Source organism: Natrix helvetica, assembly GCF_964273705.1.
Source record: "Natrix helvetica genome assembly, chromosome: 5".
Taxonomy (NCBI): Eukaryota; Metazoa; Chordata; class Lepidosauria; order Squamata; family Natricidae; genus Natrix; species Natrix helvetica.
This window is the reverse complement of record NC_138551.1, coordinates 22,342,229-22,368,846: the sequence shown is the minus strand read 5'-3', so window position 1 is coordinate 22,368,846 and position 26,618 is coordinate 22,342,229.

The following is a 26,618-nucleotide window of genomic DNA, read 5'->3' as shown; positions in this document are numbered from 1 at the left end:
ACGTCCCTTCCGAGGAAGAGGCTACGCTCCAAGGATGCCAAAATGCTACACCTGCAACCGTGTGGGACATGACACCCGGGATTGTCCCCAACGAGTTCCAGCTCCCGCCACGTACCAGCCCAGAGGAACAGATTCCAGAGGCAGAGGTAGAGGCGGAAGACAAGGTCGTCGTGGTCCAAGGCGTGATCCACAAGCTCCGCTTGCAACACTGGCCATAACCAACGTTCCACAACCTGATCCAAAGTTCGACAGACGTCTTTTGTGGACTTTAGATAGTGGAGCAGCTGTGCACGTTACCCACAGAAGGGAACTTTTCACAGAGATGGGCGAACCAGAGCCCGAGTATCGAGAACTGTATTCCTTCACCAACCACACTTGCAAGGTTATGGGAAAAGGAACTGTTTACATTGAAGAGCTCGATACACACATCCCTGATGTTTATTACATACCTTCAGCAACCAGTAATTTGCTTAGTCAAAGTCACTTGTCTAGAGAGTTAAAGTTCCAGGTTCACCACCTCGAAAAAGCAAGTTACTTAGTTAAAGATGGTGATATTGTTGCTGAAACTATGCTGATTGGTGGTGTTTATTACTTAAAGCCAAAGCCTAAAGGGCAAGCACAGGCAAGTATGCAAACTCCAAAAAGGCACAACGCAAACCCAGAGAGAGTTGTCCCAGAGAGAGAAAGCGTTACTGTGCCAAAGGCTCCTAAAGCCAACAAACAAAGAAAACAGAAACAGATTGTTCAAGGCAAGCCTGAGGGTCCTCATGAAACTGTTAATGTTGAGAATTCACTAACTGGTAAACCTTTGCATTCCAGGTGTATTCACAAGTGGCACAGACGATTGGGACATGCCAGTTTCCGTGTTCTTAGAAAGATGCCGGAGTTCGCAAAAGGTTTGGATCTAAAGGGGTGTAAGGTGTTTTTGGATTGTGCCGTTTGCAAAAAGGCTAAATCCAAGGCGGCTCCAGTTCCAAAACACGCTACACGCCGGTCAACACGCATTTTTGATTTGGTACACACTGACATAGTGGGTCCTTTCCCACCAACACTTGGTGGCAGAAAGTATTTTTTAACAATTGTAGATAATCATTCTAGATATGGATTTGTATATCCTATGAGAGAGAAATCTGAGACCTTTCAGATCTTTAAAGACTTTGCAGCGTTTGTTTCTACACAATACCAAGTTCGCATCGCCAGAATCCAGAGTGACCGTGGTGCAGAATTCATGTCTCAGCGTTTCCAGGACTGGATGCGTAAGAATGGAATTCTTCATCAGACATCTGCTCCATATACACCGGCTCATAACGGAGTCGTAGAAAGAAGACAAGGGGTTCTACAAACCATGATGCGTTGTCTTCTAGAAGATGCCAATCTCAGTATCGCATACTGGGGTGAAGCAATCAAATATGCAAATTACATTGTCAACCGTACTTGGAGCAGTGTAATCAATCAAACTCCTTTCTACATGCTATATGGCTACAAGCCTAATCTCAAGAACCTCCATATTTTTGGTTCATATGCTATGGTGAACACTCCCTTAAGTCAAAGAAGAAAGGGAGGTGCAGTAGCAAAGAGACTGAGATTTATGGGTATTGATGATAATTCAAAATGGTACAAATTCATTGATACTAAACATGTGATTGTCATTTCACAATCTGCTAATTTTGAGGAAGATATTGACTGGTCCAGGATTCATTCCAATGATCCTGAAGTTTATTTTCCTAGAGATGGTGTTCCAGATGCCATGCAGCCTGATGATAATTTGCAGGCAGATATTCCTTCTATCAGTTCTTCACAACCTGATGTTCCGTCTTCTCAAGCCGCGGATGCTGATGCTAGCGACGAACGTGAGGACGAGGATGATGATGATGAAGAAGAAGAAGACTGGACTGATGTTCCTAGACGCTCCAAGAGGGCCACAAAAGGAATCCCTCCACAACGTTATTCATGGCAACTGACAAAAACACCAGTACCTTTGATTTGCAACGTTACTCTTCCTCCAGAGACATTCACACAAATCAAACAGCTTCCTGATTCAGAACAAGACAAGTGGTATGATGCAATGCAGGATGAAATGGACAGTTTAAAGAAACTTAATGTATTCACACCTGCAAAACCTCCAGCAAATAAGAAAGTCATTGGCACCCGATGGGTCTACAGAATCAAGAAGAAACCGAATGGTGAGTCTTTATACAAAGCCAGACTGGTAGCTCAGGGTTTCGCTCAACGTTATCCTGAGGACTACACAAACACTTACTCACCAACAGTCAGAACTGAAAGTGTAAAAATTGCTTTAACCACTGCAACTATTCTTGGTTTAGAAGTTTTTCAATTTGATGTGGACACAGCTTATCTACATGCAGACCTAGATGAAGAGATCTACGTGAGAAGCCCTCCAGGATTCCGAAAGCAAGAAGGGGATACCTGGTTCCTGAACAAAAGTCTTTATGGTCTGAAACAGTCAGGTTTAATGTGGTATTTATGTCTTACTGACAAACTAAATTCAATGGGCTTTATTAAGTCCGAAACTGATGAATGCGTGTTCACAAAAAGATCTAACAATGCATATGAGATAATTCTTGTTTATGTTGATGATATTGTTTATATTGGTCCAAATAAGAAAATGAGTGAGATTTTTGCCAAAAGTTTGCAGAGATACTTCACACTAAAATCTTTAGGACACATTAGCACTTATTTAGGTGTTCAAATTGAAAAGACACAGAAGGGGTTTAGTCTTTCACAAGAGGAGAAAATTGACCACATTCTACATCATTGCAACATGAAAGATGCTAGCACAACAAAGACACCCATGCAAACAGATTTTCACAACTTAACACATGAACCAAGTCCTGAGTTCGAGGATCAAACACTTTATCGTTCAGTCATTGGTTCACTATTATACATTAGTAGTTGGACCAGACCTGACATCGCACTTAGTGTTAATCTTTTATCACGACACGTAGGTAAGGCAACACAATTTCATTGGTCATGCATTAAGAAGTTATTGAAATACCTAAAACACACTAAACACATGAAGTTATTGCTAGAACCAACACACACTGATCAACCAAAGTTGATTTGTTTTGCCGACGCCGACTGGGCGAGCGACAAGAAGTCACGCAAAAGCACTTCTGGTTACATGATGTTCCTAAATGGTTGTCCTGTTTACTGGCAAGTGAGAAAACAGAGTTTTGTTTCATGTTCATCTACTGAAGCTGAATATGCTTGTGTTTCAGATGCTTGTAATTCTCTAACGTGGTTTGATGCTTTGATCACAGATATCTGGACACGTCCGATTCGACCAATCACCGTGATGGAAGATAATGTATCTGTTGTTTATATTTCTGAGTCACATTTTACAGGTTCTAGGTCCAGACACATTGACATTCGTTATCAAAACACAAAGCAATTAGTTAAGCAAGGTTTTGTTAAATTGCAATATGTTTCTACACATGATCAGATCGCAGACATGCTTAACAAACCACTCGCCGCAAATCAACACGAGTATCTGCGAAAGAAGATGTGCCTTAATTGATGATTTGATGACGTCAGCCCAGACTAGCAAAAGAAGGGGTGTCACGATGTTAAAAGGTTTGCTAGGCCTGAACTGCCTAAACTGACACTCAAGAGTTAAACTAAGAAAGCTTTATTGCGCAGGTCATAAAACAAAAAAAAGGTTCTTATCTGAAAGTGATTTATTGCGCACGCGTAACACATTCCAAAATTCCTCTCTTCTTTGTTCGGCAGCCAACTTTGGCTAACGAAGCTTTTCATTATCAAAATGTAACCAATTAGTTATTTTCTGTTTTATTTTATTATTAAAGTTTGTTTATTAATTAGAATACTTTTAAAGACTTATTTTTCTCAATATCTCAAAAGATATGCAGAAGGGAATCAGCCACGGTTCATCGGTCTCTAACAGGGTGTTTTTTTCCCCTGACATTACCTCCATAGTTTGGGTTTATTTTTGCAATTCTAACTTAAAAGATCTGATCTCAAAAGTCATTATTTGAAATTGATTTAGATAATTGTTATAAAATAGTCCTTTCTTAGTACATTTCAAGTCATGCTTTCTTGCAGACTATCTTTAAATGAGTATTCATCATAAGTTCTCAGAATGACGCTGATCAATTTTTAGCTTTTTTACATTGAATTACCGGGAGGGGGAAAAGGAGTTGAAATGGGAGGAAAAGTAGGGTGGGGTGTTTTATGTCCCAGTGAGCGATAATAACGAGGAGGCGACTGGTTCAATAACTGCCATTTATTAACAACTCGGCAAGTAGATAACAGAACGTAACAACAACTAGCCCGCCTGACAGCTATTTATACTTGGAGTTGTCAGGCGGGGAACCAATGGGAGGGATGCAATTCTCCCGCCTGCCGGCATGCATGCCTCAACCAATCAAGGCTTTTCCTATGTCTCTTGTCAGCCACTGGTCGTATCTCGAGGACATAACACTCCTTCCCCCCCTCTGGTCATCTGCGCAAGCAAGTCATCTTTCAATGGACGTACGTGTCAGGGGAAGATTTATTTCACCCTGAACTAGACGAGGTCTTAGATCGGGGCTGTTTCCAACAGGCATATTCTTTAAGGTGCGAAGAAAAAGAAATAAACTTTCTGGAGAAACATATTCTAATTAATAAACAAACTTTAATACAAAAATAATAAATGGAAATAAAACAAAACTAACTAATTGTTACATTTTGATAAAAGAGTTTCGTCTCCCAGTTTTCCTGGCAGCCGGACAAAAATCAGAAGTAGCTCAGGAATGTGTGAAGAGCAGGCGCAGTACATCACTGTCAGATAAGACCTTATGACCTGCGCAATAACTCTTTTTCAGTTTAACTATTTAGTGTCAATTCAGTCAGTTCAGGCTAGCAAACAAATTTAACGCAGTGACACCCCTTCTTTTGCTAGTTGGGCTGACGTCATCAAATCATCAATTAAGGCACATCTTCTTTCACAGATACTCATGTTGATTTACAGGAAGTGGTTTGTTGAGCATATCAGCAATTTGATCATGTGTAGAAACATATTGCAATTTAACAAAACCTTGCTTAACTAATTGCTTTGTGTTTTGATAACGAATGTCAATGTATCTGGGCCTAGAACCTGTGAAATGTGACTCAGAAATATAAACCACAGATACATTATCTTCCATCACGGTGATTGGTCGAATCGGACGTGTCCAGATATCTGTGATCAAAGCATCAAACCATGTTAGAGAATTACAAGCATCTGAAACACAAGCATATTCAGCTTCAGTAGATGAACATGAAACAAAACTCTATTTTCTAACTTGCCAGTAAACAGGACATCCATTCAGGAACATCATGTAACCAGAAGTGCTTTTGCGTGATTTCTTATCGCTTGCCCAGTCAGAATCGGCGTAACAAATTAACTGTGGATGATCAGTGTGTGTTGGTTCTAGCAATAACTTCATGTGTTTAGTGTGTTTCAGGTATTTAAACAACTTCTTAATGCATGTCCAATGAAATTGTGTTGCCTTACCTACGTGTCGTAATAAAAGATTAACACTAAGTGCAATGTCAGGTCTGGTCCAACTACTAATGTATAATAGGGAACCAATGACTGAACGATAATGTGTTTGATCCTCGAACTCAGGACTTGGTTCATGTGTTAAGTTGTGAAAATCTGTTTGCATGGGTGTCTTTGTTGCGTTAGCATCTTTCATGTTGCAATGATGTAGAATGTGGTCAATTTTCTCTTCTTGTGAAAGACTAAACCCCTTCTGTGTCTTTTCAATCTGAACACCTAAATAAGTGCTAATGTGTCCTAAAGATTTCAGTGTGAAGTATCTCTGCAAACTTTTGGCAAAAATCTCACTCATTTTCTTATTTGGACCAATGTTTTTAATTTAACTCACTGAGTACGCATGGACGGAGGAGTGTCTGCCTCATTGGGTGATTGAATTGGAACAGGAAGCCCTTCCCTGAGCATGATGCCAGCTTTAAAGGATAAGGCAGCCACTGAGATTGCAACGGGCATCGCTCGGTCAGCTTTGGTAGCTTGTGGAAGTCTTGGCCGGCAGGCAGCATCAGGCAGGCCAACAGGAGTTGGAGCAGTTGGCAGGTTAGGGGCCCTCTCTGCCTCGTGGTGGCGGAGCTGATTTATATGGCGGCGCCACTGTCTTCCGACAGTGAGTTGGAACCTGTAAGAACAGGGGCCCGTTATCTTCGTAATGTGTCTTGGTAGCCATTTTGGATCGCCGGCAAAATTCTGGGTGAACACCCCCTCCCCAACCAGAAAAGACCTAGGGTCGGTCATAAAATGGAACTTGGCAGGGAGGTAGGAGGGGTGGAGGAGATCTAAGGTTGTGCGGAGCCTGTGACCCATTAATATCTCAGCCGGGCTTTTGCCAGACGTTGGGCACGGTGTGGAATGTTGAGCTTGTAAATATGTTAATATTTTGGTGGACCAAGGAAGGGAACCCATGCGGTTTAGGGCTTCCTTGGCGGAACACACAGTGCGTTCGGCCAAGCCATTCCCTGCAGGGTGGTAGGGAGCGACAGGAGCATGGCGGATACCTAGGCCAGCTAAGTATGTTTGGAAAGTCTCGGAGGTAAACTGCGGGCCATTATCCAAGACAAGAATGTCAGGAAGGCCATGCCTGGTGAATAGGTGGTCTAAAATTTGAATGGTGGCTGCAGAGGTGGTGCTGCGCATTGGGAAAAGCTCGAGCCATTTAGACAAAGCGTCAACTACGATGAAGAATGTTTGACCTACAATGGGACTCATGAAATTGACATGGAGATGGCTCCACGGTGCCATGGGGAATTCCCAATCCTGGTGCAGAACGGCGGGAGGCACCAGACACATGTTTTGGAATTGGGAGCATCGCTGCACCCAGCTGGTGATGTCATTGTCCAGGGAGGGCCACCAGACATAGCTGCGGCCGAGGCCCTTCATACACACTATGCCTGGGTGGCCCTCGTGGAAGGTGAAAAACGGGCCTCCTAAAAGTTCCAGAAGGTCAGAAACAGGACCATTTTCAGCCTCCGGAGATCCTCCGGAGTCCGGGGGAGACTGTTTTCGCCCTGCTGGAAAGCCACCCCTTTTGGATATGCATTTATTTAAAAACATTTCCTGCTGGAAAGCCTCTGGAACCTGGGGATGGCAAAAATGACTCCACCATGTTGCAGGAGATCGAATAGGCCATGCCCACAATGGCCCTGCCCACCCAGCAACCAGGTAGAGAACCCCTTGCTAACATTTTTGAAGCCCATCTCCTTCTAAACCTATGAAGACCCAGATTGTTGGGGGCAATAGGCTCTGTAAACAGTTTAGAGAGGGCTGGTAAATATCGTGAAGCGCTATATAAGTCTAAGTAGTATGGCTATTGCTATGACTCTATGTCCTATGTACTGGAAAAACCATCAATAAACCTTCAGATGGTAGCCTAGACCCAGAAGTCTTCCACCTAAAGGAGAAAAAAAAAATCCAGGAAGAAAGCAATGGCAACTAGCTTTCATATTTGGAAGTTACCAAGAAAACCATGCATACCTGTGAATATGGTCACTAGATAGAGGGGGGAAAAACCTTTACCTTATTCTTCTTAGACTTACGTTATTACATGCCTCTATTTGTTGCTTCTTGGAATGGGGATAGAGATTCAATGTGAGCTACCCATGTGGGAAATTCTTACAAATGATATAAGAACTTCTTATTTTGTTTGCTCTACAGAGGCCAGTTCCACTGGCATGCCCATGACAATTGTAATGTGGATTTCCTTTTGTGCCTGAGTATCCTTGAAAAGATAAGTACCAGTTCAGAAAAGATCTCCATAAGCATAAATCAGTTCGTTTAGCTTACATATCAGAAGCCAGAGAAGTACAGCCAGGTGTTTAATGTTCTTTTGAAAAACTAAAATCTTTGCTTTAGTATCAGCAACTGAGCTTTTGAAGGAGAAATCTGAGCTTAAATTTTCTACTTAACCCCCCCCCCCCCCAGCTTTTTGACTGAATACGGAGGCAACCACATTGTCAAAATAATTTGCTGGTTCAACAACAGATTTATTTAGATTATTATGTAAGCACCAGCCCAACTCAGTGTAAGAGTTAACCAAATCTGAATCATGTATGATTACACTGTTTACAATATAATTCACTGGGTTACAAGTTCCTTTAGAATACACAAGACCATTTGTGTACATAAAATCTCAACTAGACAAAAAAAAATATATAAGGCAGGAGTGAAAATTTCTTCCAAATTTTTAAACAGTTTTCATTCTACCTCATGAAAAATAAACTGTTTCAACATTTGTCAGAGGGAGGGGGGAAACAGTTCATGTTGTAAAATGTAAAGTGTTTCTCTTAAATATATGTAATTATTATGAATCTTTGCTTTTAATTGCACAATCTTTTCTCTAGCATACAGCAGCTGCTTTAGCTCCCTTCAAATCATGAGCAACTTCCTCCTATTCTTAAAAAAGAAATAGGAGCAGCCAAAAAAGCTCTAAAGTGAAGGGAAATATTTAGCAGTATCATCTTCCACCACCTTGTGGTGAAATAAAAAAATGTGGCAGGAGAAATGCAAAAGAAATGTCAGGAATGGGAGGAGGAGGAGGAGGAAGGGGAGGAGGAGGAGGAGGAGGAGGAGGAGGAGGAGGAGGAGGAGGAGGAGAAGAAGAAGAAGAAGAAGAAGAAGAAGAAGAAGAAGAAGAAGAAGAAGAAGAAGAAGAAGAAGAAGAAGAAGAAGAAATAATAATGACGAAATCGAAATAGTCCTCTCTATTCTCTGTCAAACATGGTTGCAAGGAAACTGAAAATTTATTTATCAAACATAAGTGATTTTCCAAGTCACACAGAGGCAACTCTGGGCAGCTTACAACATTTAAAAAATCCATAATATAAAAAAACCATAAAACCCCACCCACTCCATCCATGGCAGTAGCTACAGCACAATGAAGTCATCCACGATTGGCTTCATCTGCAATCCCCAGGCCTTTCAGAAAAGCATAAGGGTAGCATAAGGTTCCATAGAATGGGTGCCATCACCAATTAGGCTCTTTTTGTTGTCCCATCAGAAGTTGATCCCTACTTCCTAATCAACAGGACCCTTAACATACTGGACTTTCAGGAGGAGGAGGAGGAGGAGGAGGAGGAGGAGGAGGAGGAGGAGGAGGAGGAGGAGGAGGAGGAAACAGCCGCTTCTATTGCAAAGAGAAAAAACCTGAAAGCTTTGAAGAAGCTTCATGACAGATTTTGAAACAATATTCTTATTAGCCTATTGAGCATTTCATACCAACAGCATTTTCAGTTCATGGGGAGTTTTGCTGAAACAGACTTTTCTTTTGCCAAACCAAAACCTTTGAAAAACATCATTGAATCTTATTATTAAATCAGCTTAAATTTACAATTTGATCTTTTGCTACATCAAAAGGATTAGCTAGCTAGCCAACTATCTATTTCTATCTGCTCACCTTATGACTCACTTATGCCTCCCCATAGAACCATCTCACTAACAAATTTACATGGACATTCTCACTCATTGTCTGTTTTTATGGTTTTGTTATAGGGAGCCATCAGTCATCTGGCAGATACGTTTTCTCTATGTAACTTGATTTCCAGTCATTTATATTGCAGACTATCACACACTGAGGGTCAATTCCACCATCTGTGGATTGAACTGATGGACAACATAATAGGGCTCCTCAAAAACATTTGCCACTTATAAATCTCATTATTAGTACAGTTGTCAGAACCTCTCTCGCCCCTGGCCATGTGGCATCTGCTCCCATAATTAAGGAATGCTTCTTTTCTCCAGCTGACCTATTTCATTCTCTTGCTTTAGCAGTTGGAGAGGTTGGTGGCACATTTGCAAACAGGATCAATTTCCAAATCTGTTCCCTTGTTTAAATGGAGACTCATCAAGGAGGGAACCAACCTAGAACTAAGGAGAAATGTCCTGACCAGCAGTCACCAACTGATGGTCCACAGACTACTGGTGGTCTGCAGAAAAATTATTTGCATTTTTTATATTGCACTAAATCAGGGGTCCTCAAACTACAGCCCCTGGGCCAGATACATGCAGTGAATGTTTGTATTGCTGTAGACAGTCTACCCTTTGGGGTCTTTCTGTGTGGGTCAGAGGAGGCAGAAATTCCAACTTGGGGTTTGCTTCGACCTCCTGGGTCAGGGCTTTGGGCGAAGGCTGGAGGGAAGTGCTGCTGATGGCAAAGAGCCAGAGGACCTTGTTCCAATGGGACTGCATCATGGTCTGGAACTGGCTGACCATGTCAGCCCGCTGAACCTCCAGGCACCAGTGCCTGGCCTTGCACTCCCACAAATCTTCTCTCTGCTCGGAAAACCTATGCTGGTAATCCTCAGTAAGGTGCTTCTACTGAGCCTCCTTCTTGGTTAGATCCAGTTTGAACTGAGCTGTTTTGGCAACTCTTTCTCATGGTGGCTGCTTAGCTCCAACAACTGTTACCTGCTGGGGCCCTAAGGAACTCGGGCAGGCAGGTGAGGAGTGGCTGGGAGGGGAAGGGTAAGTAGAAGTTGGCGAAGCACCCCCCAACATGAGTGATATCGAGTTGGCCATGCTCACCCAGTCACATGACTACATAGCCACGCCCACCCAGCTGGTCATTAGGCAGATCATATTAGTGATCCGCAGGATTTAAAATTATGAATTTAGTGGTCCCTGAGATCCGAAATGTTGGTGACCCCTGCATTAGAACAATTAATCTATGGAACAGCTTGCCTCCAAAGATTTTGGGTGCTACAACACTGGAGGTTTTTAAGAAGAGGTTGGACAGCCATTTGTCTCAAACTCTATAGAGTTTCCTGCTTGTGCAGGGGGTTGGACTAGAAGACCTCCAAAGTCCCTCCCATATCTGTTATTCTATTTGAACATTAAGATTAACATAGAATGGCATTACTGTTGAGGTTGTCCAAAATAAATATGTTGTTCTGTTGAGAATTTTCTATTTGAAATAATTCCAGGAAGAACTAAAATAATTAGTCACATTTCCCACTAATACATTTTATCCAAAGTCCTGAAAGAACAGAGATTTGTACTTGGGTTTTTAGGAATTGTCCATGTTAAAGTCTATCCCTGCTTTGCAGCAAAATTTACAGTGCAAGATGAAATGCTTCCCTTTCAATCAGTTATTGTGCTTCCATGAATTCTCACATTATGAGAAACTCTTGATGAAAATAACTTTGAGTTATCCACCCCTTTTGGATATGCATTTATTTAAAAACATTTCCTGAAAAGGATTTCTTTGAAGATACGGGTAGCCACCTGGAAGCACAATTGGAAGAAGGAAAAAAGTATCTAATCATAATCATTGTGGTCACCATTGTCACTGAAGAGGAACAGAGAAGGTTGTAAATCTGACCATTTGTCACAGTGTTCCTACTTGGGTGAGTCAGAGGTCTTCTTGAGAAGTTTGACTGGAAAAGATAAACAGATATACAAGGGTACAAGAAATCTCTGATTTATTGTAGAAAAGTTAAGATGCCATTATGAAATTCTACTGACTGTCATATATAAAATTGTACTTATTCTGCAATCAGTCAAAGGCACCTGGTAGAAATCCTCTGGAAGAATAATGAAATATGGATTGTAATGTCACAACAAAAGCCCTATGGGTCCCAATGTTGTGCACAAGCACAAATGCCTCTCTTGTAGATATCTCTGAAATCAACACAAGATCCTTGGTGGTGCAGTGGTTAGTACTGTAGGCTACTTCTGCTGCCTGCCAGCTGCCTGCAATTTGATAGTTCAAATCCCACCAGGCTCAAGGTTGACTCAGCCTTCCATCCTTCTGGGGTGGGTAAAATGAGGACCCAAGGTGGTGGGGGCAATATGCTGACTCTGTAAACCACTTAAAGCACTGTAAAGTGGTATATAAGTCTAAGTGCTATTGCGATTCTCACTCTTGCTCCTCTTTCTCTTCCCTCCTCCAAAATGCTAGAGGTATCTTTATTTTTGGGGAGGGATGTCTTGTAACACAGACTGACACTCTGGTATTGCGCTATTGCACTGCTTAGGAAGGACACATGTTAATTTTCTGACCAGATATTGCCCTGGTATATTATGACATCACCAGAGTTATGACACTGGATTTTTGACCATGATTCTGAATGCTTTGAAGACTGAACATGAAGTGCAGTAGATTATAGGTATGAATAAGTGAAAATAGAAAGGACTATATTTCTATTGAAATGTGTATTAGAACAATTCCATCTATTTCAATGGATTTTGCTATGGTTGCCACATTATCATGAATAACCACTTTTGGAAAGATTTCTAAGATACTCTACGTCTCAGTCCTCCCAGGTAAACCAGGCAGGAAGCTAAATCCACTTTATTGTAAGGCTACAGTAACAGAATCTTGCAAGTCTGAATGTACAAATTTCCTGCTGCCACTTTTAACTGCTTGGTCATTTAGGATGGGTCCTTCATACAACTCTTTTTCTTACCATTAAGCCACTGGGGGCTGTTCTGTGTCTCTTCTGATTGTTTCCTAGATCACATATCTTCCACTCATTCCCCAAGGTCATCCATACATTCCATTACACTAAATGATAGAGAATGGAAGCAGTTGAAATGTGGATTTACAGATGGCTGTTACGTATAAGCTGGGTTGACGAAATCAGAAATGAGGAGGTCATAAGCCACCTAGGAAAGTAAAGGGAATTCATCAAAACCATAAAAAAGTGAAAATTAGAATGTTTTGAAGAAGTGGTGCAACACCTGGAAAAATATTCCATACTTCACTTAATCCTCCAGGGGAAGATTGAAATGAGGTCCAGGAAGAAGAAGGACATCATGGATTCAAAATCTCCGGGACTGGTTTGGACAAAACTCAGCAGCACTTTTTTGTGCAGTTATTGATAAAAATAGGATTGCCAAGATGATTGCCAATGTCCAATGACAGATATGGAAGAAAAAGGAGAAGGAGAAAGAGAAGGAGGAGGAGGAGGAGAAGATGAGGAGGAGGAGAAGACGAGGAGGAGGAGGAGGAGGAGGAGGAGGAGGAGGAGGAGGAGGAAGAAGAAGAAGAAGAAGAAGAAGAAGAAGAAGAAGAAGAAGAAGAAGAAGAAGAAGAAGAAGAAGAAGAAGAAGAAGAAGAAGAAGAAACAATTTCTTTTAGTTCAACACAATTCAGCCACACTAGAATTTGTAAAGATTTTGGATAATGAAATTAAGTAATACCTTTAGTACTTAAAATGAAAGTGCCAGGACAGAACATGTTCTCTGAAGCAATAATATAGAGTACCATCATATCTAAGTGAGCTAAAAACATGGCAATATTGATGGTATTATAGATTCTATAAATGAATCCTAAGAATTCACATCATATTGACTTTTATTATGATTTCCCCCTTAATGTCTTACACTAATGTCTTTTCTTTGGCAAAGTTTCCTTATTTGAAATCCCTAATAGCATAACTTTCAGTATTTTGCTTTTTAAATACCCCTGTTCTTCTGCCAAATGTCATTTGTTCCCTCTACACAGCCATGCAGTGCCATGTATGTTTTATAAATATATAATTTGTTAAAAACCTTAGGGATAAATAATGAATTATGGGCAGTTGGAAAATAGCACCATATGGAGTCTTCCCTGCTGCAGAAGTACATCCTCCAGTGTTTCTAAAGAAATAGGATAACAGTTGAATTACCTTAAATCTGTACATTATACTACGATCAAAGATTTACTGAGCCATCTTTAAATTCAGTGATGTTTCCTCCTCTTATTGTCCTCTTCTGTTCTTTTCTATTTAAAAAAAAGGGGGAATAGATGTGAAAATAGCTTTTATAACTAGGACATACAAAGCTAAAGCACCCAAAACGAGCTTCTAGCTGTGCTGAAATTAGAACTACCATGCTAACATTATTAGTAAATACTCTGTGTTTCAGGGAGAAGAGAGATGAGAAGCCAGAAATGCAGGTGTTTGTTGGCAGTACACTCGTCTTCACCGTGTGCTGGTTTTCCTCTTTTATGTTCATACCTTCCATTTAATTTGTTCTCAGTATAAAGGTTATACATTTACAAAAGCAAACACAGCATGATAGAACATCACAGAACATGATGTATTAAATATTTACTAGAAGAGTACAGCTATCTCCCTCGTAAGCTTGGTAAGGAAATCAACAATATCTCAGTAAACTCTAACAAGGGAACAATGCAATTTCTATTTTGTGCAACTTTTATTTTCCAAAGCAGGTATTTAAAAAGATGAAAGATGTATACGGCAATACTGGGTTGATTCTGTCTTATTTCTGAAATGTTCTAAGGCTTCAAAGCAGTAAACCTAAGGCTCATGTATTGATCTGATAATTTTATTTAAGGTGACACTATGACTGGGCAAATAAATTATCTTGTAATTTTTTTCAATTAGATGAGATGGAAATTACTTTAAAAATGATTTCCAAGGAGAAGAGAATTTGGGTAAAATTTTCATCAATAAACTAAGGAGTGTGTAATGGCTTCCTGCTATTTTTGAGTGCAATTCAAAGTTTGATTTTAACTTTTTAATACCTTATATAGATTGGCTTCAAGTTATTTCCAAGACTATCATTATTTATTGTGATTATCCCAGAAGTCTATTCTATTCTATTCTATTCTATTCTATTCTATTCTATTCTATTCTATTCTATTCTAATTTCCACTTTATTTCCCCTCATTTTCTCTTTCTTTATTTGGTGTTAGAATTGTTTTCCCCCTATTTTTTTCTTTTCTTTGGTTTTTTTCCTTAATTTTAATGATTGTTTTGTTACACCTATTCTCTTGTATAACATACCTGCGGAATACATATTTTCTTGTTGAAGACTGAGTGAAATAGGAGATATGTATGCTACTTATTTACATCCAGCTATTTGTTGTTTTCATTGAACAATAATATATTCTTTTTGTTTGTTTTATTTTGAACATATCTCAGATCTTTTTATTGCTCTTTATTTCTTTTGAAACTTCAACTAAAATTATGGATTGCTTTTGTTAATTTATTTGTAAGACTTGCATACCACCTGAGGCTAACTAGAGGCCTGGCAGTTTACAATGAATATAATAATATGTATATAATATTATTGATGCAGTAATCTAAAATATAAACAATGTCACTATAATAAAAACTAAAATATACACCGATAGCTCCAGAAGCAATCTTTGTAACTTTGCTTGGCATATCCATGTCTTTACAGTTCTTTAGAAGAAAACTGTAAGATTGTGGGCTATATACTCATTCTTAAAAACTTCATAAGTCATTCCTCCTTTTGTCCTTCTTTTTGGTTTTGCAGCTGGCTTTCTGCAGATCACTTTAGCAGGCAGTCTTTTTTACTGTACATCATTTGTGCATAGAATCCAATTTATTTCAGTTAACAATGCACCCACACCACTCCTAGAAGAATGAAATATTCTAGGAAATATTAAAAAGGAAGTATATTATATTTCCCTGGATCAGAAAAGGAGAAACATGTTTTTAAAGACAAAGCAGCTTCCTGCAGCTCCCTGCCACACACACCCTTCAGTTCTAGGGTGATGAGATTAAGACATGGCCCTCAGGACATGACAAGATTAGCCCTCTACCCACATGGCCCTTGGAAAGATTACAGCAAGGCTCAACCAAGCTTGGGACACAGACAGCCTACAAAGTTAGCTAAGACCTCCCACATACCTGGGAGTCTGACCATCAATCAGAATACATTTCTTACATGGGGCCAAGGAAAGGTTATATAAAACTCAGGCTCTCTCAGCATCTCTCCCCTTTTTCTTCAAGATGTTCAAGGCATGTGATCCGCTTTTCCCCCAGGACCTCAAACTATGTGGTCCTGTCCACCATTAAAACCATATTTCCAAGCAGCCATCATGCTTCCAGTGTCTTTCCCCCCCACTTGGAACTGAACCCAGAAGGACATTTCTTCTAACAGTATGCTAATCCAAATCTTGTTTCCTAGCCTCCTCAAATATAAGCTAAGTAACATTTTAATGTTTTTCACTTTTAAAAGAAAAAGTGTATTTGAAAAATACCTGCCCACTGATATTTGGCATCACTCACAAGAGGGTCATTTCATTCTCCTTTCTTCCCTTATTTCTTATAACTCTTCTGCCTATCAGTCCCAGTTATTGTTTAGCGGCGGATTGGGGCCTACACCTCTGGAATGACCCCCCCCGATATTAGAACTACTACCGACCTCCGCTCCTTCCGACAAAAACTTAAGACTCACCTGTTCCAACTAGCTGGCCTGGCCCATTTATAATCCTATTCATACCTCCTGGCAAATATTTTTTACCCTGGGATAGTTTTTAGGGGTGTTTCTAATGTATTTTTAAATTTTTAAAATTTTAATCTAACTTTAACTACTTGTACAATAAACTATTGCTACCTCCTCCAGCCCTATATTTATTTTATATTTATATTATGTATATTCACTGATTTAATATGACTGTACACCGCCCCGAGTCCCTTCTGGGAGAGGGGCGGTCTAGAAATTAAATAAAAGTTAAAAGTTAAGTTAAAGTTAATGCACGCCAAAGACTGGACGTGAGACCACGAAGGTGCAAGAGAAAACAGGTTTATTGATGCATCTGAGTCCAGCGTGTTCACACACCAACATCTGAACTGTCCTGGCTTTGTTCAGGACAGGAGTTTTATACCTTCCTAGAGTGGGGGCGTTCACACAGATATTTGTTCGTCAGCAAAAAAGGAGTATACATTCCATATTTGTTCATAGTCAAAACATATATTTTACAGAAAGTTGCATTTTGTAAGGTTACAGTAAAGTTACAGGGAAGGGAGTGAAAAAGTTATATATCAGCAGCCAGAAATACCATCATCTATTAATATGTTTTTTTCTGGCGGATTGGATCTTACACAAACATTGGTTTCCTGTGTCCTTCCATAGAAGCTGATTGCAACCTATTCCAGTAAAATTTGTAACAAGCCTGAAGGAAGAGATATCATAAGTCAATTAATATGCTGACTTCAATTAATATGCTGATTTGCCTATCTGATTAATTGTCTATGGAGAGCAGGGGCTTACTTTACCTAAAGGTTGCAGGGACGTGTGGTCAGGGGAGGCAGGGGAGGCAGATCCTCACCGCTCTCATCATGAAAAAAAAGGGAAAAGGGAAAAGGCGCTGAGGAGCCTCGGGGAATGGGACTGCGCGAGCCGTGGTCCCCTTCATGTTGACTCAGGAAGGCGGGGAATGGGACCACGTGTGCAGGACAGAGAGAGGTGCAGGATGCTCCTCTAGCCTCAGCCTCCCTCCTGCACACATGGTTCCATTCCCCACCTTCTGTCGGGTTCTGACGCTGGAGCTCATGTTCCAGGGCGAATGCGCAAGCACGAGCGGCTCCCTTCCTCGCACTGAGCAACGGCAGGTTTATGGGAAGTTGCTCGCGAAAGCAGAAAGTGCGACAGACTTTTCGGACCATCAGCTACCATTTCCCTGCCAGCTCAGTCGCGAAAGGACCCTGGAAACCGAGTCGTGGCCAGCACCTTGTTAAGAATTCCCCATCTTCCTGATGACATCACCAACCTCACCAGCCATAAACCTCACCGCACGTCACTGAAAGGTTGACTGGCTAATATAGGTGGAGTCTCCTCCTGCTGCCTCAATTGTTTTTCCCTGGAGCTGGACTGCGGATCCTTAGCAGACTAACTGTGGTATGCAAGTGGCAGTGTCAATTCATCTTACAAATTCTCCTAGCTTTTTGGTAAATCTGAAACTTTGGGATAGCAATTGAATGCCTTTGCAATAAATAAATAAATATATAAAACATTTACATAATTCATTAAAAAAATAACAAGTACTGGCGAAATGTAGTTAAAAAAAAAAACTTCACCAACAGATAATGCTAATTGTTCCAAACCAAACCTGGGGATTCTTCACCTGAAACTGACATGGATTTGAAATAAACTTTTTGCAATTCGCAGAGCATAGATGAAAGAACGTTTTCCTTTCATGGTCTTGATTCTCAAAATGAACTCAAAGCTATCTGCATTAAAACGCACTGATAAAGTGTAACATCCCTGAGAAAGAAATGATGATTGAATTATTTCTGAAGATTTATATTCAGTTCCATAAGAACTGTCCTGTCTCATCATGAAATACATTCCATAGAATACAATTATGTTTCAAGTTCCTAGCGATAATCATGGCAGAGAATACATCAAGAAAAACATTATGGCGTGTTCCTGTTTTCATTACTTTATTTTGGTTGCTTTAAAATTTACATTGCTTTGTTTTTAATTTATTCGATCTCCTGAAATCTGCAAGCAGGTAACAAATCAGGGAAGCATTCAGGCATTAGCAACAGAATCAGTATTGGTGCTTTTAATTTTCCAAGATTTGAATTGTACACTTGACAGAACTGATGAATAATCCAGATGAGTCAGATTTCAAAATAGTAATTTTAGAAACAAACAAACAAATAAATATACAGACAGACTGGGTTTTTTTTTTTGACAAAATACTCTGTCACCCTGAAGGAAGTGCAACAACTTAATGTCTTGTACTATAACAAACAGTTCAGCACTTTGAATTAAGATCAAGCAGAAGAAACATATTTCCAGTGCAGTAACAGAGCAATGTGAGTCAACATTTTGAATAGGGAGGGTGACAAAAAATAGATCATCAGCATCTGCTTATGTAACAAAAATTAAATGGATAAAGAAATGCCTTGGTTCTTTATTCATTACCAAACAAGTATTTCATTTGACTAGAGAATGCAGGTATCCTCAAGAATAAAAAGCATTCTAGCATTCAGAATCAAAATAGAGCTAGAAGGTACCTTGACACCCTTCTAGTTCAACCCCCGTCCCTCAAGCAGGAAACCCTGTACCATTTGAGACAGATGGCTGCCCAGTCTCTTCTTAAAAACCTCCAGGGATGAAGCACCCACATCTTCTGAAGGCAAGCTTTTCCACTGGTTAATTGCTCCCTCCGTTGGGAAGTTTCTTCTTAATTCCAGATTGCTTGATTAGTTCTCATTCCTCGTTTTTGTCTAGCCTCCTGGTGTTTTGGAAAATAAATTGATGCCTTCTTCTTTGTGGCAGCCCCTCAAATATTGGAACACTGCTATCATGTCACCCTTAGTCCTTCTTTTCTCTAGACTGGCCATAACCAATTGCTACAACCATTCTTCATATGTTGTAGTCTCCAGGCACTTAATCATCTTAGTTGCTCTTCTTTGCACTTTTTCCAAAGTCTCAATACCATTTTTTGTAATGTGGTGACAAAACTCGATGCAGTATTCCAGGTATGGTCTTACTAAGCATAGATTTACAGAGTGGTACTAATACTACTCTGCAAGGAAAGCAATTGAGAAAGAGAAGATAAATGCTAAAATGTATGGCATGATGTCTCTGTGCTAACTCTGTACCTGCAGTGGCAGAGCAATTATATCTCATATCTTTCTGATGAAACCTCAGAAGTCAGCATCTGACCAACAGTACTAACTTTTTTTTAGTCCCTCAAAACTTGGGTTATCAGGCCTGGAGATCTCAACGGGAATAATGAGTAATGGAGGTGGTTTCCTTCTTGTTAATATCTGTTGCTCTCTTCTTACCTTTTAACCCCTATAGAAAGTTAGCATCCACCCCTCTCCTAGAAGAATGAAATATTCTTGCAAATATTAAAAAGGCAGAATATTATATTTCTCTGGATGAGAAGAGGAGAAATATGTTTTTAAAGACAAAGAGCAGTTCCCTTCAATTGGTGCCCATTGAGCAGGATTGGGCCAGCCTATCTACAAGACAATTAGATTTTCAGCCCCAGGGTGTTGGGATCAAGTCATGACCCTCTAGGACATAATAGTAATATCTATCTATAGACATAATATCTGTCAGCAGAGCTCACCACATGGCACAACCACCGAGGGAAATTATCACCTTCCAAGTTTCAACCAAACTTAACTCAGACAACCTAAGCTATGACTCCTGCATAGTCCCATGGGAGTCTGACAGCAGCCAATAGAATACACACTTTTGCCACAGGAACAGGAAACTCAAGTTCAAAGCCCAGAGAAGGTAAAAATAACCCTCACTGTCCACTCCATGTGTTCAGCTGCCCAGGACCTCAAATCCATGTGGTACTGTCCATCAATTGACTATCTTTCTAAACAGCATCCATGTTTCAAGTGTCTTTCTCCCCACTTGGAACTTAACCAGATGGATATTTCTCCCAACACCACAATATCAATGCTTTCAATTGTTGATTGATTGTTATTGCATGCCATCCATAGTCACATTTTGTGAGATGGCTGCCATATAAGTGTGTAAATACATAACTAAATAACTTTGGTTAGTGAATCAGGAGGCTTTTATTTAGGTCCTGATATGAATTATTCCTATATCTCAAATGATATGCAAATTTTTACTAGATAGCAATTATTTTATGTAAAATAGAGAAATAAATCATACATATACATGTATGCACATTCACACACATAATTACATATTGATTTCCCAGGGAGACTTGTGTGTTCAAAATTCCAGGATACCTTCCGAGTGTTGGAAGAAATGTCCTTCTGGGTTCGGCTCCAAGTGGGGAAAAAGACACTGGAGACATGGAGGCTGCTTGGAAAGATGGTTTAATGGTGGACAGGACCACATGGCTTGAGCCCTGAACAGAAAAGGTGATCACATGCTTCAATGTTGGTGGAGAAGAGAAGAGAAGGGAAGAGAAGGAGAAGAGCAGACAAGAAGAAGGGCTGAAGAAGGGCTTGCAGGGATTTTTATAATCTGTTCTGCCCCACCTCTCTGTTTCCTGTTCCTGTGTAAGAAATGTATTCTGATTGGTTGCCAGACTCACATGGGCCCATGCAGGGGCAACCCTCTAGGCTGTTTTGAATTCAGGTTTGATTGAGTTCAGATGCCATGTGGTCAGTTGAGTAAAGGCTTATTATCCTGCCTTAATCCCATCACAGCTGAAGAGGAGAACTCTTTATTATGTAAAGTGGACTAGCTTGGCCTTCTTAATGGCCCATTGACAAAGTGGGGATGGGCAGGAAGCTGTAGGAATTTAGTGTTTAAAATGTGTTTCTCCCTTTTTCACATCCAGGAAAATATAATATTCTGCCTTATCAATATTTCCTAGGATATTTCATTTTTCTGGGAGAGGGCTAGGTGATAACTTCCTACACGAGCTTCACCAATTTGTTGCCAAATGTATATGGACCAATTTTTCTGGAAAAAGCCAAAACTGTACAACAAAGAAACAGAAAAGGGAATTGCAATATTCCATTTGGAAAGAAAAAGAATAATTATCACTTTCTCATTCTTGAAATAATCCATAAATGAAAATGATTTATGTTCATTGCAATGGGGTTTAAAGAATACATTAAATACAAGGTTCATATAGAAATGTATTAGCATACAAATTTCCTTTGGATCACTGCTACAAGATTAACTATTTCATCCTTGCTATTGATGTACGATGCAGCAGTTAGGTTGTTGGAGCGGATTTCCTGAAATCCAGATTCAGAATCCAGAGCCAATGTTTATGTAGTGAACTCATTGAACAAGGAAACAGACTGAGCAAAGCAGAATTTGTCAACAGGAGGAAAAGCTAAAGAAAAGAGAAGAATGTCTATGTACTCATATGCGAATGGATGAAAGCTATTTCATGAATAGCTGTTGATTGGAAGGGATATGTCCTTGAGAGCTGCTAATTGCCCATTGTAGGTGATTACTGGATTTCTGCTGAGTAAGCAGAGATTGTAGCAAGAACATAAGTAAATCAGTTTCAGGGAGCAAACTCACTGAGTGAATAAAGATGAGTTTGCAAGGGAATTTAAGGGAAAGTTTCTTACAATTTTTCCCTACAAATTAAAAATATGTACTTACTTAATCTGAGATCTCGAGAAGACATCGCAAATAAGCAAAAGGAAAAAAATACTCTGTTAAAGAAACAAAATGAAGAAAAAGAGACAAGAATTTGCAGTTGTACGCATGTTTGTGTTCCTGCTTGAAAAACAGGCTGGTATATATTTCCAGAGGGAAATATGGCTCAGTGGCTAACACGCTGAGCTTGTTGATCAGAAAGATTGGCAGTTCTGCAGTTTGAATCCCTAGTGCCATGTAACAGAGTGAGCTCCCATTACTTATCTCAGCTTCTGCCAACCTAGAAGTTCGAAAGCATGTGAAAATGCAAGTAGAAAAATAGGAACCACCTTTGGTGGGAAGGTAACAGCTTTCTGTGCGCCTTCAGCATTTAGTCATGTCAGCCACATGACCGCGGAGACATCTTCAGACAGCGCTGGCTCTTCAGCTTTGAAATGGAGATGAGCACCACCCCCTAGAGTCGAGAACAACTTGCACATATGTGCAAGGGAAACCTTTACCTATATATTTCCAGCAAAAAGTGAATATGAGTAGTAATCAGAAGCAAACACACAATCTTGAGTGACTATGAGCAGGATCTCCTGCTATGGGAAAGGGTCCAATAAGTATGCAAAATGGATTTGTCCAAAATCTTTCCTAACCATGGTTGCCACCTGTTTCACTAGAAGGACTAATGAGTCCAGGTCAACTCCTAGATTGTACACTACCTCTATATGGGAGGGTGGGGCTTGCCTCATGCAGAGTTATTGGCAGAACAGTTATTGAATCAGAAAGTTGAAAAGTCCACTCAGTCTTATACGGTTCTGAAACTATTACATTTCCATTCCTTCTGCAACTCAGAGAAAAGATGTATAATCAATATCACCAGTATATTGATGATATACTGTTGCCAATGGATTACCTCAGAGAATTCATATAGATGTTGTGAAGAGAGAATCAAAGCCTTGATAATATTGGATCGAAGGATGGCTTTTTGAGGAGAAGACAGATGACCTCTTCCAAATTTTCTTTCTTGCGAAGGAATGTTCATTGCAGTTTGGATCTAACCACAGATTACCTACCAGGAAGCTTTGGTCAGCCAAGAGGAACATGGATCTAAAACATGTGGCAAAACTGACATTCCCATAAGTTCTGCCCACTTCTTTAGGACCAACAAGTTGAATCTCTTTCTAGATAATCAAGAGAACCGTGCCTGCAGTCCTATAACTCCTGCCCACAGGATCTGCTCAATTAGTGTCCAATTTCAAGAAGATCTGAGAAACTTTATCCAAAGATGCTTGGTATAGTCCTCCATAGAGAGGTAGAAGAGAACTAGAGTGGCTTTGGAAAACAGGAGAAAGCAATGGCAATGTTTAGAAAACTGGTGAACACCAAGGGCTCCATAATGAATTTAATCTCAGCCCTTGGAGCACAGCCATGGTTTCAAAGATTTGCAGAACAGGGAGAATCATGCTGAACTCTGAGGGTATGTTATTCCAGTGAGAGGTTCAGCAACAGAATATCTCTCTCTAAATGCAATAATAGAATGCCAAGAGTGCCCTGATATTAATTGGAGAAAGATGCCTTATGTCTGAAGAGTTGTATAGGTGACAAACAGTACTTTTAGAATTACACTATAACACAAAGTAGCAATTAATGCAGTTTACGAAGTACCAACCATTGACATATCAAATATACTCATCTTGGCTGCTGAATTTTGGACCAGATGTAGTTTGAAAATAGTCTTCAAGAGTAGAATCATGTAGAGTTCATTGTAGTAGTTCAACCATGTGCCTAGGGCATGACTGGCTATCTCTTTCATTGTATGTATGAATAGGCACAACTGGTATAGAAGAAAGAGTTGTGCAAACGTTTTCCTGGCCCACCTGCTATTTGAGCAGGGTCTGTGCATCCAGGAGGGTCTCCAAGGGCCATCCCAAGCAAGACTAAAGATGAAAAACTTCAGGGAACAGGGAACCAAGCAGCCATAGCCATTTGGTCTTGACAGACCATATTTTTGGAGTATAAGATGCACCTTTTTCCCCTCAAAAAAGAGGGTGAAAATCTGTGTGCATCTTATACACTGAATACAGCATTTTTTGCCTCCGAAACCCTGCCCCTGTGTATAGCATTTACGAGGCTTTCAGAGTGCTCCTGGGAGGGCTGGGGAGGCAGAAATGAGTGAAAAACAGACAGTTTATTTGCTCATTTTTGTCCCCCCTAAAGGCTATGCATGTCCTCTTTTTTTGACCAAAATGGGCCCATTTTTGTGAAATATGGGCTGTTTTTGGGAGGTCTGTAGAGTGCAAAAACTTTTTTAAAATTTGCCTCTTCAAAATCTTGGTGTGTCTTATATGCTGAAAAATACGGTAATTGAGACTCAGTCTGTTCCTCAACTCCAAACTTAGTATCCACACAATATGTCAGGCTATTTGCAGGATCACCAGGGCAACCTGGAGTCAAGATTGGTGTCAGTATACTGTTAATACCAAATCTTTGTCTTGCTTCAGGTTTCAGACAGAGACACACAAAGTTTCTTGAGAGGTTATCAGTTTTATTTTCAGGGAAACACAGTTAGCAATGTAGTGAGGAGGATTAAACAAAGCATAAGCCTGCCTATGAAGTTTGTTTTCAAGAGCAACATACAGAAGAGTTCTCTAAGGTCCATCCAATTTGGGTCAAAGTTGTAAGCCAGCACAAAGGTCCAAGAAAGGAATTCACACACAGGAATCACAAATAACCATTTTTGTTGTACACATGATGTACAATCACAATAAAGGATATACTATACTATATGGGCCAGCAAAGAGAACTGAGGTAAAACAAGCCTCTTATATAGACTTATATGAAGCCAGAATGTTTATTCTGTTGTTTAGAAAATAACCTAATATATTTCCTATGTTCTGCTGTTCATCTTACTTGTCTGGTCCAGGGACTGGGAAGCCTTACTTCAACTTCACTGGGCATATCCAGCTACTCAGCTTGGTGCTTGTGATCAGCTTCATGTGATGCTGGCTTTCTCCTTCCTTAGGCTGACATTCCAAAGGCTCAGATGGAGCTGCTTGAGAGCCATGAGATACTTGATTAATGATCTCACTCAATCATTTCATAGTCTGCAGAGATTCTCAATCATCCAGGTCATGGTTGTCCCAAAGGTGCTTTTTCAGGAGGCAACTCAGTGGTGAAATTCATTTTTTTTTTACTACCGATTCTGTGGGCATGGCTTGGTGGGTGTGGCAGGGGATGGATACTGCAAACTTTCTATTCCCACCCCACTCCGGGGGAGGGATATTGCAAAATCTCTATTCCAACCCCACTCTGGGGCCAGACAGAGGTAGTATTTGACGGTTCTCTGAACTACTCAAAATTTCTGTTACTGGTTCTCCAGTCAGAACCTGCTGAATGTCACCACTGAGGCAAGTCGACTTTCTTGCTTTTTATTTTGAAGACATTTTGTTTCTCATCCAAGAAGCTCCTTCAGCTGTGACACTTCCACTATCCTGTCAGAGCTGAAGAAGTTTTTTGGATGGGAAGTGGAACGTCTTCAAAAGGAAAAAAAAAAAGAAAGTCCAGCTGTCTCCTGGAAAAGTACCTTTGGGTCAACCACTTCATGTGAATATTAAATAGGAGGAGACGATGTTGAATCCTGAGGCACAAGGCAAATGAGGGTACAGCAATACAACCTCCCTGCACCATACAAATTAAGTGAAACTGACCACAGAGGACGGATGGGAACCACCACAATACAGAACCTTCCACTCTCAAATATTGCAGAAGGATATAGTGATGGGAAAGTATCAAAAACTGCTGAGAGATCAAGGAGAACAAGGATGGACATATACACGCATACTCATCCAGGCTGCATCAAAGGTTATCAGTAAGAGATCTATGTAGTATCCATACTACACTGTGGCGGTGTGGCCTAAACCTTACTCGAATGCATCCAGATATTTTCTTTCTTTCAAGAGCCTTTGCAACCATTCTCTAACCACATTTTCGACGATCTTCGTGAATATTCTGACCTAGGCTTCCCCAGCAGCACAAAGCCAAGTCCTTGTCCTGATAAACCCCTTTTACTTAATTTACAGTGGATTCCTCTCCACCAAAGTCCTGGCCCACAGTCTTTCAAGATAGTTCACAATTACTGACTTTTATCAGGCTTGGTGAGTGTCCAGACAGATGACTTTCAGATGCTGCAATACTTGGCAAGAATGCAGGAATGAACTAATTGTATCCTGCAAACCTTCCCTTTCCTTCCTCTTTTATTCCCTAAGGGAGACGCCATTCATTGTCCACCTGTGACTTTACTTCCAAAGTGACCCTTGTTCCATAGCTGTTCCCTTTATCTGGCAACTCTGCGCATGCACACACTGAGAACAAACTCCAGCTGTTCATCTGCCTCACTGATGTCTTACTCCGAAGGCAGCTGGTAACTGTCAGATGGCACTGGTTCCATCTCTGCCTCCAATGCAGAGCCCTCATCAGAGCCTTCCAGGACTGGCCCATGTTCTTCCCCAACCTCCTCTCTCTCCGAATTTGCTGCTAGCTCCTCTGGTCGCTGGTGGGCCACAACAGTGAGAAAAAGAAGGTTCGAGACCATATGATAATTATTTGGAATACTTACACCAACATTAGCATTTTTATTTTTCTGCTGATGCTTTCTTCTCACCTCCTCCATTTCACTTGCAAATTGCAAAAGAAAATGTAAGGTCCTGCTTCATATATTAATTTGTAATAAGCCTGTGTGAATTGCAGGTAAAGCAGATCTATTTTTAGACTTTCAAAGCGTCCTACTGCTTATATTTAAACACAC